The 13,600-nt window shown below is 36.3% G+C and overlaps 1 protein-coding gene and 1 non-coding gene across 2 annotated transcripts in view; both read left to right on the top strand.

Annotated features, from left to right (window-relative positions):
• Hs3st3a1 (heparan sulfate-glucosamine 3-sulfotransferase 3A1) overlaps positions 1-13,600 on the top strand; it is a 101,291-nt gene that overhangs the window by 74,292 nt on the left and 13,399 nt on the right. The window lies entirely within an intron of this gene.
• LOC111755762 (U6 spliceosomal RNA) lies at positions 10,092-10,198 on the top strand. Its single transcript, XR_002790324.2, has one exon. It is a non-coding gene; the product is annotated as a U6 spliceosomal RNA (small nuclear RNA).

The raw sequence follows: 13,600 nt of genomic DNA, 5'->3' as shown, positions 1-13,600 counted from the left end.
CACTAGGACAGGTCCTTGAAGGGGATATTGGGATTTCAGCACCTTCCTGCCTTTCTTCCATCTGGTGGCCTGCATGAGCTCTGTAGCTGTGCTCCACCATGATGTACTGCCTCAGCACAAGCTCAAAAGCAACCTGGCAACTGATCATGGACAGAGACCTCTAAACACGTGAGCCAAAAGTAAACTTTCTGCCTAATAAATTGAGTGCATCAGATTTTTTTCACAGTGATGAAAAGTGTACTAATATACATTATTTTATCATATGCATTCCTCTCAGTTTTTATGTGCTCATGTTACGTGTCCCAAGCTGACAGCAGATGTCTTTTCTCATATGACTTGATGATCATTAATCAAATCAGTGTCCTCTGTCTAGAAAGTGAAACTGAAATAAACATTGTATAATAGCTGTCTTTTGAAATAGATGCTAAGTCCAAAGCTAGCAGCGTTTGATGTGTTCACAAATCTTTGTTCTTTCTCTCAGAGACTATAAAATTCATTTCTTTGGAATATGCAGATAAATAATTGGTTTATTGTGATTCAATGCCTGTTGCCAGCATTGGAACTGTTTCACTGGGATCCGTGTTGCTTGTGTAGACACACAAATAAACATGAGATTTATATTTAGGGAGCAATATGTCCTTTTATCTTGTAGCGTGCTATCTGATGTTTTCTATCCAATACTTTCAAATATTTTATATTATACTTTATATTACATTTGACTTTTTAAAATATTGGCTATATTAGTCACTAGCAGTTTTCAATCAGGAAACAGTTCTGACCCACAAGGCATTTGTTCAGAGATATTTCCGGTTCTTGCCATACTTGGGAGTGCTTGGAGAGGAAGACGGGAAGCTGATGGTATTGGTTAAGTAAACCAAGGATACTGTCCAAATCCTACAGTGCACAGGATGGTCCTTCAACAAAGAATTATCCACTATTAAGATGTCAAAGGAAACCCAGCTTCAATAATGGCATGCATGGGTCTCAAGCAGCTCTCAACATACTACAAAAAGGAGAGGAGCTGTGCCTACAGTCATATCCTAAGGTTCTTCCAGAACAACAGTTAGAGCACATTTGTCTCAATGAGGACCTCACAAAGTAAGCCCCTTTGCCATAATTATAGTGCTTGGTATACTCTTTCATACAGTTTATGTCAATTTGGGAGTTAGGTCGTCAAGGCCATGCGGGGCACTCTAAGGTTAAAACATAAATGAATGCCTCTCTAAATGTCTGCAAAGGCTGATTCATCACTGGGGTGATTAGCTGTGTTGGGGTAGAGCTAATGAGCTTTGAGTGCCAGTAGTTGGTATTTGCACTTAGTGGGGCATTGAGGCTTGAGAGCACTCAACTTCTTTCCGACCTGCCTGGGTCTCTATTACTTCAAAACCCAGCAGTGAGAAACTGCTATAATAGCTGTTTATTCCCCATCAGGCTAATTACTTCTTTTCCCAAGATCAAGACTGTATTAGGAAGGACAGAAACATCGAAAAGCAGAGGACATCCTGCTTAGTGGGCAGGGAAACTCAGGCAGCTTTTGTACCCCTGAAAAGAAATGGACTATTAGCAATGAATCTAAGAGCAGAAGACAAAGCGGAGGGACTTCTAAAGCAGTGTAAAGACCAGCTCGGCCAAGAGGCAAATTGTAACTAAGACTGAGAAGCAGAAGTGTGGGAGGTCTGCCACCACAGACAGCTGCTGACATGGAGAAAGAATGGTGGCAGAGAGACAGGGAAAGCCCAGAAGAACATCGTACGTGATAAAGGACTTGAAACTATGCATATGGACTTGCATTTGGTTGGAAGGTTAAGGTGTCACAGCAAGCACAAGCCAACTGGACGCACAGGAGGGCTGTTCTTGTCTCTTATGAATAATTTTTTAAAAATCTATGGAAATATTTGCATATTTTTAGGATTTCTAGGTATTATCATTTGGAATTGGTTCCACAAACATACACCGGTTGGGAAAAGTTTAAGACGTTTCTCTGGCCTAGAGGGTTTGTTATAGAAAAGCAAAAGTTCAAAATGAACAAGTTTATTGAGTTGAGTACGTGGAAAGGAGCACATAACCCATGGTGGCTTGGCTGTCTCCTTCAACTAGATGCAGAGAGGCAGAGAGGTTTTATGAGCTCTGATTGAAGTGGCGCATGGGGCGGATATTGATGATGTGTGAGGAACAGATTGGAGTTCTCTATGTGTGCGAACAGGAAGAGGAATTGTATTTGGGGCTGAAGAGGAAGCAGGAAGTGATAAGCATCCCGCTTTGGCCTTCCGCCATGTTAGAGCACCGCCATAATTGTACAGTAATTTATAGGAGGGCAAGAACTTTTCAGAGTTGAGCCACAGAATTTTGTTCCTGTTTGGTTGTTTCAAAGTTAAACAAATTACTTCATGTCTCCTAGCAAAGGTATAATAATATGTACATTATTGTGATAGGACTGATCTAATCTCTAAAGGTCCTTAACTATAGGTTCAAGAGAATTGGTTAATAATGGAATTGCCTAAAATGCAGTACATCAGATCTTATTTTATAATATCACTGAAGCAGAAAGTAAAAGCATACCAGAGAAAGTTAATATGAGTTAAAATTGTGGTTAAAAGAGATACGGAGAGTGTCGATCACAATAACACACCAATTCTTCACTGCTCCCTAACTTGAGGGTAGAGGTAAGGATGTGGTACCATGTAACCCATTTTGATTTCCATAGTAAAGATATCTTCATTATGTCTATTAGATGTCCGAGGAGAGTTAGAGAAATTAAGATATTATTTTTCACATAATTATTAGGAAATAGAACCAGAGCATACTGGTCCTCAAACAGGATCTGTTTTCATGCTTTTTTCTATTTACTCTGTCTAACAAATTCTGTACTTCATACCAGTTGATCTTAAACAGATCCAGGAACTTTGGAAAACTGGAAGACACTCATTTACCAGTTCGGAAATTAGAATAAAATTAATAATAAGTCCTGAGTTAGTGAATGACCCTCTATTATATTAGATGTCTATCAATATTTTAAATGTCTTGCATGCAGTTAGAGTGTTTCTCAAAATTTAATGTAAGCAATTTAACTGAATTCATAGCAAATTGTAATAACATTTTTTTCTAGACCTTGAGAAGTTAAACAATAGCCTTGTCTTCTCTCAGAAAATTGGGGCACAAGAAAGAAATACCTATACACATCACAGTCTAGCTATTTGTAAAATAACCGACCAATCTTTGCCATCTAATCTTTGCCATATCAGGCTTGTGAAGTTTACTAGATCCTATGGCAACTTGCTGTTACAGTGGCTAAAAATAAGTATCATCATCTTTCTCCTCTTCTTCTCAACAGCATCACCACCACCACCACTATCATCCCTCTCGTAAGCACTTTCAGTTTAAAATGCATTTATGCAGTATTGTGGGTACTTGTATAGGTTTCTTACTATGACTTTTCTATTTGTAGTAGCCAGAATCATTAACTCTGAAGGAGCCCCTAGGATCTGTATGAAGGCACAATAGGTTAACTAGGTAGAGGTTAAAAGGATCATTTACTGATGCTCAGTTTATCACTCTTACAGACAAAAAGAAAAGCTGACTATCCTAAAACTTTGGACAAACAATATCAGTACTATATTTTTAAGGCCCTAGGCAGCTAACAAAATTAATATTTTTTCACCTAATCTAATCTATTTTGGAACTTTAAGAACAAGTTAAGGAAGGAAAATGGATCAAATTTGCTATTATTTTTTGGGGGGAGATACCGGGAATCAAACTCATGACCTCATGCTTACTAGGCAGGTGCTTGTACCACTGAGCTATACCTCCAGCCCTCTCTTTCTTAATATACAATGAAAAACTTTCATTGTCTAGAAATACTATGGTGCCTCTACTCCCATTCCTAGGAGGTTACCATTTTAACAGTTTGATATGACCTGTCCATATTTTTATAAATTTATATTGTATGTAAATAGAGCACATCAGTTATCTATGGTTGAAATAATGCTTTACGATAATACCACAAAACCTTAGCCACATATGACAGTTATTTTACAAGTCCACAGGGTTAGTTGAGTCACATGTTGGTTAGTGTCTCAGCTGGTCTTGCTCAAATGTCTCTCATCAGCCATGGATCAGCCAGTGGCTCTGCTGATGCTGGCCGGGCTGGGAATCAGCTTCTGAAGACTGATCCATGAAGGCTTTTTCTTGTAGGCTCCATAACAAGCCAACTCAGCTTTGTTGCATGTGTCATTTATCTTCCAAAAGATGAGTAATCTAGGCATGTTAGTACAAGAATGGCAAGGTACAATACCATGACTGAGTAGGAGATTCTCCAGTCCTATTTTTGTATCAAATTTCTGATGTTCCCTTGACCCAGGCAAGCCACACAGAAAAACTAAGTACTGTATACAGGAGTGGAAAAATGGATTCTCCAACATTGAAAAGGATTCAAACATAGAAAGGGGCAGAAATAAAGAAATGAAGAATTGGAGCTATTAATGCGCTCTAACACTCACTGAGACACACTTTAAGAAAATACATTTTTTTACTGTTTAATTTTTTAAAATGTAAGATAATATCTCCATATCTTATCCTTCTAGTGGCTTATTTTGTAATGAAGGAGCTTCTTCACGTCTTTCTAAGTCATTGAAACAGATGTGACTCAATCTTTCTAATGGTACAAATTGTTCCATTACAGCATACCAAGAGTTTATTTTTTTTTTTTTTACCAATTTTCTAATGATGCATTAAGTGAATTATGATTAAAATGTTCTCTGTGTTGGGAACTTTACTAACAATGGACAGTATTCTATGTAAATATTTATTATTTACCCTCCAGCAAGACAGAGGCTCCTGTATTTCCCTAAATATGCTATACCTTCTCCAACTCCACTTTTGCAAACACTATTTTCTCTAAAATCCTGCCTCCTCTAGTTGACTGTGTTAAACTACAATGGAAACTCAAGATAAAATGAATTTACATGCGACATACTCGGAGATTAGCTCCCATCCTCCTTCCCCAACTCACTCTGCATTATCTCAAGGTCATACCCCATCTAATCAAACCATGTGAAGGTCACTGTACCTCCACTATAGCTATGAGTTCATCTTCACACAAGCACTGATTTGTAACCTGCTTTAAATTCATCACATAGATTTAACACTCCTTCTGTGAATGTAAGAAGCGTTATTACTATAATTCTTCCACTGAAATCCATTCACTATTATATCTAATTTCTCTATCAGAGGGCATGCTCTTTAAAGACAAAAACATTGCCCTACTGTCCTCGTAGCTCTATTTGCTAATAGGATGCTTGGTCAAAGTAGGTGCAGAGTCAATGTTTGCTAAGTGAAAATCTTGTACTGGTGGTCAAATCTTGTTAACTATGTGACAACCATTCATGAGCCTTTATCCCTCAGTCAACAAATATTTATTGAACATGTGCAGTTAATTACATATTCAAACAGTCTCAAAGTTGTTACTTAGCAATGTCTGACATTACGATGGTGGAAAATCAGTAGAAACTATATTTCAGGTTCTGAAATCTGACCTTTTCCCAGTTTATGGATACACTGTGCAGTGCTCTTATGATGATGGACATTGTGCAAGTCACCGCTTCCAGACAGCCACAGGGACCATAGGGTGAATGATAGATATTCTGCAGGGTACACTGTTAGCAAGCTGTGTTTGCCTGTAGGTTAGGCGTATCCAGTGAATCCTTCACTTATGGTGTTTTTCAACATACAGTGGGCTTCTCATGACATAGTCCTAAATCAAGGAGAATCTGCATTTGAACTGAGTTAAACAGAATGTGAATCTGCCTTACTGAAAAGTAATTTTATTGCTATTTGATTAAATTTCAGTTTCTGCCCTCAGAAAGATGCATATATGTTCCTTTTCACATCTTTGCATATACTTATTGGAAGTTCACTGGTTCCCAATACTCGCTATTGGAATTCAGGAAATTCGGAAATTCTCCAGTAAGTTAATAGGGGCACAGCCCATCATGAGACGTAGCTAGCAAACACAGATTTGGGGTGCTGGAGGTTAGACTATCTGCCTTGATATACTCACTATCATCCATCACTTTTACCTCACAATAAACATACACAGATCAGAATATTGATTCTGTCACATCTACATCATCATCTAGATTTTAGATATCTTTCCTAATCCCTAAAGCATTTTTGAGTTTCACATATTGCGACACATTTTCTACAAAGATGTCTCATGACTCACTTTACTTAATTCAAGGTCTGTTGATATATTTTTTTTAAAAAATCATGAGGCAATATGATGCATACGTTCTAAAAAATACTTTAGATATATTTAGACAACATAAAGCATTAAGATCTCATTCATAAGAACAGCAAAAATAGAAATTATTTTTGCAATAACCTCAAAAAGAGATGTAGTTAACTTGCCTGTAAAATTCTTTCCTGAGGGTTTGCAATGAGGCTTGTCAAAGAAGTCTTATATATATGCATATGAAAACATAAGCCAGAGAATAAACTGATAAATGGAACTTCATCAATATTAAAAACTCTTACTGAAGCAAAGACTTCTAAAATAATGAAAAGAGAAACTACAAATGGTAAAAATATTTCTGAACCTCACATTTAATAAATACTTCTATTTAGGTTCATTATATATTTATGGTAGAGATACATCTTATTTTAAAAATTATAATTGACAAATGCACATATATGTAAATTTTTATATGTGAAACTTTAAAACGCAACTCTGAAAATAAACATCTGAATTTGAAAATGAACAAAGAACTTTAATAAATATTTCAATAGAAGCAATTAAACATTTAAAAGATGCTGAACATCATTAAAAAAAAGTCTGAAAACTGCCGTGTGATACCACGGCAGAAATATACAATACCTGAAGTTCTTAAAGTTCAAAATGAAAAGCACCTGCCAAGGATGTGGAGCAAATGAAATCCTCAGACTTGCACTGGAGAATTAAAAATGACACATCCATTCCTTGACCCCTTTGGTGGCTTCTTGTTAAGTTTAAATACACAGTCATCATATGACCCAGCAATCCTGCTCCTAGCAATTTACCCTTAGAGAAAAACTTTCATTCGCACAAAAACATGTACTAGAAGTTTATAACCATTATAATTACTGAAAACTAGAACCAATCCAAAGGTCTCCCAACAGGTAAGACCACAAATGGCAGTGCATCTGCACAAGAGAAGTATTACTCAGACATAAAAAGGAACAAATCATTGATAAATTCAGCAACTTCAATGGCTCTACAAGGGATTTTGTGCAGGGAAGGAAGCCAGTCTCATAAGGTTCGTATTATGTTATATCACTTATATGGCATTCGCAAATTAACAAAACTATGGTTACCAAGAACAGATAAATATTTGCCAGGATTATGCGAACGATAAGAATACAAAGCAATTAGATGATATTGAAGTCATGGGACTGTTCACATTCTGAGTGTGATAGTGGTCACACAAATGTACATCCACACTTGTTTTTCTCCAATAAAGTCAATTGGATCATATGTTAATCTAATTATAAATAGAAGCCCTACTAATAAACATAAAGCAAATCTACACTGTATGAAAGCCATGTCATATCTCTAAATTATGAAAAATAAGTGCAGCAGAAGGGTCATTCATTCTAAATTAGTCTGTACATTTTATGAAATTCCAATTTTAAAGAAAGTAAAGAGTGGATTGAAAAATAAAAATTTTTCAATCTGTTTGGAAAGTAACACATTCAATAAGTTGTGTGCAAGAGTAGAGTGGATAGGAAATTTCATATTGGATTGGAGTCACACAAAATTTCAGTGCTTTAGGGTGCTCTGTTTGTATCAGAATAAACACTGAACACAGTATAAACATATTGCACAGAAATGAGGATAACATAGAAACTTAGCACATGACATATGTGACATATCCATACAGTCAATAAGATAGCTACCTGTTTATTATTTTAAAAGTTCTTAGGATTCAGCCTCAACCAAAATTTAGTGGGAATTCCAACACGAACAAAGTTAAAATCTAATACAGCTATTTATTTAATATTGTATTAAGATACACATTACTTAGAAAATATCATAAAGAAAACCAAAGATCATGGGAGGAAAAATCTGATAGACTTTAAACATAAAAATGAAAACAATATAAATAAAATGCTTAATATCTAGCAAAAAAATCATCCCAATAGAAATAATAGGCAATAAAAAAGTAAGAAATGTCTCTTTAAAAATCACATATTTGATCTACTGATCAGGAATCTGTTCACTAGTTTAAAACAAGCGTTAACATAGTTTTAAAAAAACTCCTCTGTTTATTGGCAGCAAGCATGCAATATGACAATATTCAACATTTTTGAGTGCATGAGGACATGTACACTTTAATATACTGAAGCAAAAGTATTTAAAAATTTACAAATATGTTAAAATCCAAAACAAAAACACCTTTATAAACGATAACTTTACAATATGATGCAAGAGCCCTTAAATATATGTACTTTCATTTTCAAGAAAAGAATTAGATATATGGATAAAAATACTTGATTTTGAAAATAACATAGTGTACATTAATATTGGATGTGCTTAGTATTTTATTGGCATTTAATGTATACGAACCTGAACACTCACTTGGAATGAAATAAATGTATATTTAACAGCAGGAATGGTGTTTCCTACTTATCCTTATGTGGAGAAAATAATACTTGGATAATATATTGCATGTAAATAAATTGCAATGTTCTACATAGTTGAGGTTTGAGGGATGTTTTTAAAATGTTACATCGGAGAGATGGAAAGTGATTTTTTTAGAATTCAATGCTTTTGATTTTTCTAAGATTTTTATCCCACGCCTTTTAAACTTACGTCTTATTTACCTTTCAAAGACTCAAGAGAAAGCCCATTGGGAACCCAGTTGTATTCTTGGGGGTCTCACCCCAGAGCCCATGAGCTTTCGTTTTCCCGTGCCTAGGTAAGGAGCGCACAGATGCCAGCCCTGGGTGCCACCTCCACCCTGCACCCTGAACATGTGACTCAGTTCCTTGGAAAGCTCGGTGCCTGACAGCCCTCGGGCTTACTTGGAATCAAGAGCCCTGTCCATCTGCCTTGTTTTCTTCGTAATGACTTCTCTGAGTCCTGGTACATGTTCTTCTGTTCCACTTGAACTTGTTCAAGTCCCTGGACAAGATTACAAATGAAGGCCCGCAGACCATGTGTCTAAACATTTAAAAAGTTGTAAATCAAGCCAATAAACTACTAGATGAAATATATTCTATTGTCCTATGTTGACAAATAATCTTTCATGACAATGAAACAGAGACGTAGACTTCAATCTATTGTTTTTTGTTTTTTGTTTTTTTTTTGTACATCCGAGAGTTGGCAGAACACCAAAGATGACTTAATTTAATTATTATGGCTCATTTGGGTATTCTACTGATGGCCGGCAATGTTTGGGTGAATAATAAAATAAAGATGTGCATAAATCATGACCTGCACTGCACTTACACAGTACAATTTTTTTAATCCTTCAATTTCAGCTAAATATTAATTACATTACAATCAAACCTTTACATTAATTTTATTCTATGCTACTAAAGATCTAAAGCAGGGATTGAGAAATGTTTTCTGACAAGGTTCAGACAATAAAACTTTTCAACTCTGCAGGCCATGTGTTCTCTGTCATAAGTTCTCAATCCCACTATTGTAGTTCAAAAGATACATGGGGAATATATCAGCAAGTAGATACGGCTTTGTTTCAGTAAAAGATTACTTATTAAAATTGTTAACTGTCAATATCTATTTTCAGACTATATTGATGTCCCGTAGGTCCCTGTTAAGCAGTTTTACGTTCCAATCCCCCCTGTCTCTAGCTCCTGGCAACAACTAGTCTGCTTTCTGTCACTATTGATTTGCTTCTTTTAGATGTTTCACATAAATGCTGTCATAAATAAAGCTAAAAATATTTAGTTTTAGTTAATAGGTCACAGTTTGGTGACCCTTGATATAAAGAATTTCTGGATTGCAAGTGTAGAGATTGGAATATATTCTGAACAGAAATGCAAATTAAACATAAGACTTACATTGTTTTCACGTCTTTAAAAGTTAGCTTTTTGTGCTCACTTTGGAAACACATATACTAAAATTGGAATGCTTCAGAGAAAATTAGCATGAGCCCTGTGCAAAGATGAGATGCAAATTCATGAAGCATCTCATATTTACCAAAAAAGATAGCTTTTCTTCTAAAGCATCCCCATTTATCTATAAAATCCAAAGACAACATACAAACTATCTATATAATCTGTATAAACTTTGAAATAAAATTATTTAAATTCACTTTTTATTATTCTTTTAATTGTGACAAAATCAGATAGAGCATTTTACAGGATGAAAGTTGCTTTTTCTTCTGGCTTTCCACATCCATCTAGGGCCCATAGAAAGAATCAACGCCTTGTTTGCCTGATTCCCCTGGACCTATCTACTTACAAATTTCAGAACAGCATTTGTTACCTCATCGTATTAAATGCCCTTCGGCCCCTGGGTGCAAATGTTGTGAGTACCACAGTGATATATAAATTCTTCCAGCCCCATTAGCAGGTATAGGAAGAGAATAAAAGAAAGGATCACTCAGTGATACTAAGAAAAAAATATTAAGACACTGTCTCATCTGTCTGATACAAAGCATTTGGCAAGTTTACTTTTTTTGTGGTATCTTCCTTATTCACATCATGCTCCAAATTAGAAGGCATGCACATTCCATGAATTCGGAACTTTTACTCAGAAAATACAGAGTAAGAATTCTGGAGAAGAATTTCCCCAGTCCTGAACAGTGTTAGCTCCAACTGTGGGTGTTTAGGGGTTATACTGCAAATGCAGGAAGGGCACTTTCTGTAATAAATTTGCACACGAGCATGTGATTGGTACTGAACTTTCTAAATTGGAGAATTTAAAGTTGGAGCCCTTCTGTCTGTGTGCCTGTGGATAGGTGGTTTTTATTCCCTCCTGGAGGCCACCTTGGTGGATTATATAAAATGTGTACACACTGATTGCTTTCCTGAAGTTCATTTTGTTTGCCTGCCTCATTTTGCGATCAAGCCATTAATTTGGAGGTTTGTTTTATATCATGAATAACATTATTCTATAAGTACTGCTTTGATCTCAGGGAGACAAAATATGTGTTATATTCTGTTGCTGGACATTAACAAAGATGAGATATTCACACAAGGGTGCTGATGACAAATTTTAGGCAGAATATAGTAATTCAACCCCCAGACTTCTGTTAAAATCATAGCTTCAAGCCACTTGCCCTGTTTCAAAATTTAAAAGTCCTACGGATCTTCACCAACCCTAAGTCCAGAACCTAACAAATAAGATAAAACAAGCAGGGAAAAAAAAAAAAAAAAAAAGTCATGAATGAGTAAAACCCCACCATTGCCAAAATGTAACAAAGGACCTTTCTAAAATTTTAGGTTTTTCCTCCTATATGCTTCTCATGTTCCTCGCACAGCTTGTCCTTGTCCCTGTGCTCAGATTGTCAATTTCAAGTAGGCAGTGTGCTTCTGGCCTTATCTCTAGCCACACATATGCAAAGACCTGATAATTCCAGGCTGAGGAGAGCTGTCTTCTGAAGCAGCTGTCCAGCAGTAGCACAAAAGCCGATAGTACAGCTCTCAAAATAATCATTTGTAAAACTCTTGTCAAGAGCCAAGATGAGCCCCAGCGAGCTGTTCTGTGGCAGCTGCCGTGGACCTAAGCAAGCGCTCACCCTTGCCATGGTCTCCCTGCTTCAGTGAAGGATTCTGTTTTCCTCTTCTGCATTGTTGAATATATTACAGGGCATGGTTATACATACCAGGAATGCTGGAGAAAAAACAAATTCTCCCTTTTATGAGAATCCATGATTACTATAACTTTCCTGATTCTGAAACACATGGGAGAGTTCTCTCCTCAGAGGAATTTTCTTTATTAGGAGCTTGAAGGACAGGCCAAACTCTGGGCATGTTACATTTCTGAGCAAAGAGACAGAGGGAGAAAGAAGAGAGGGGGATAGAAAAGGGAATAAGATGTGTTATATACAGAGACAAATCCAGACGAGGAATGTAAACATTGCATACTACAGCAATGCTCATAAAAATAAAAAAGAAAAATTGTAAACTAAGAGTCAAGAGACACAGAATCTGGGGCCAGCTCTATATCTATGTAACTGAAGATGTACTACAGGCCAGTTCTCAGATCTTCCCACATCTGTGGAATAAAGTTCCTCTCAGTTCTTAAGGTCAGTGGAGCTGCTTAAGAATTCATAGCCTCTGAATTTTTCTGTCTCTGGATTAATCCATTTTTTTCTCTTGCCTTCCTAATCTCTTTTCTATCCATCCAATTCATCCACTTGAATTCCTCCCCACCCCTTTTTCTCATGCGTACATATTTAAGGATTTACAAATATCAGGCTTAAGATCTCAGATTCTTACTAATATAGTTATATTTTACTTCTTCTATTTGTAGTCATTTTCTAGCTACGTTACAAATAATTCTTTGAGACTTTTTATAATTTATTTATATTTTGAGTAAATTAAAGAAGATAAAGATATATAGATTTCTAAGGTATATATTTATTCCCTTAAATGAGTACAATTTTATGTACCATGAACATATACCAATTCCAATTACTTGTATCAGACTGATTTTGGCTATACCTTATTTTTTAAAACAATACACATACTTTACATACTTCTTTACTCTTAGCTTTGCATATCTAAAAAATGTCATTTTGAGAATATTACAAATGAAATAAACCTTTGTTAAGCATAAAAGTCCTTTTCCTTTAAACTTTGCTGTCTTTGGCATTTAACCCTGAAGTCTAAAGTTAACTTCCCATTTCCTTCATTTGTCAGTAGCCTGATTGTGTTATGTTGTTTCCCTGATGTGTGATTATATATGAAATCTTTATTCTCAAACTCTATCAATTGCTACCATTTTTCAAAATGAGTTATCTGTTAGGGCAGGACTAGGGTGAGTCTTGGGCAGCACCTAAGATAATAAGGTGGGCGGGAGTAGCGTTTCCTGAGCTAGGAGAGGCCCTGGGTTCAATTCCCACCACCACCACCATCAGAGCAGACAAAGAACAAGGAGGGGGAGGGAGAGGGGGGAGGGAAGAGGGGGGAGGAGGGAGAAGAGGAGGAGGAGGAAGAGGAGGAGGAGGAGGAAGAGGAGGAGGAGGATGAGGAGAAGAAGAAGAAGAAGAAGAAGAAGAAGAAGAAGAAGAAGAAGAAGAAGAAGAAGAAGAAGAAGAAGAAGAAGAAGGAGAAATTGCTTAGTCTCAGAATAGAGAAAGTGGGTTGCAAAGTAACTGCTTTTTCTGTATGGTTCAGAACGAATGTCTTCAATCTGAAGACAGCCCCCCTAGAGAGAGGCATGACATGGTCCTACCTTTCCCAGGTGGGATCTCTGACTCTTTTTAGACTAAAGATGGCACATTCATTGTTGTGAGAAACAGATTTTGGAAGAATGTATCCAGAATTAGAAATCATTTTAAATTTTACAAATGTATAAGTGTCCCGAGGATGTAAATGGAGATGGTATTGGAAGTGAAGCAAGGAGTGCTGGGATATGCTGGTCTACTTTTTA

This window comes from Cavia porcellus, unplaced genomic scaffold (assembly GCF_034190915.1).
Source record: "Cavia porcellus strain 051 isolate PalLab524CR breed Dunkin Hartley unplaced genomic scaffold, mCavPor4.1 scaffold_32, whole genome shotgun sequence".
Taxonomy (NCBI): domain Eukaryota; kingdom Metazoa; phylum Chordata; class Mammalia; order Rodentia; family Caviidae; genus Cavia; species Cavia porcellus.
Note: the sequence above shows the minus strand (reverse complement) of the source record. Positions and strands in the feature narration are given on the sequence as shown.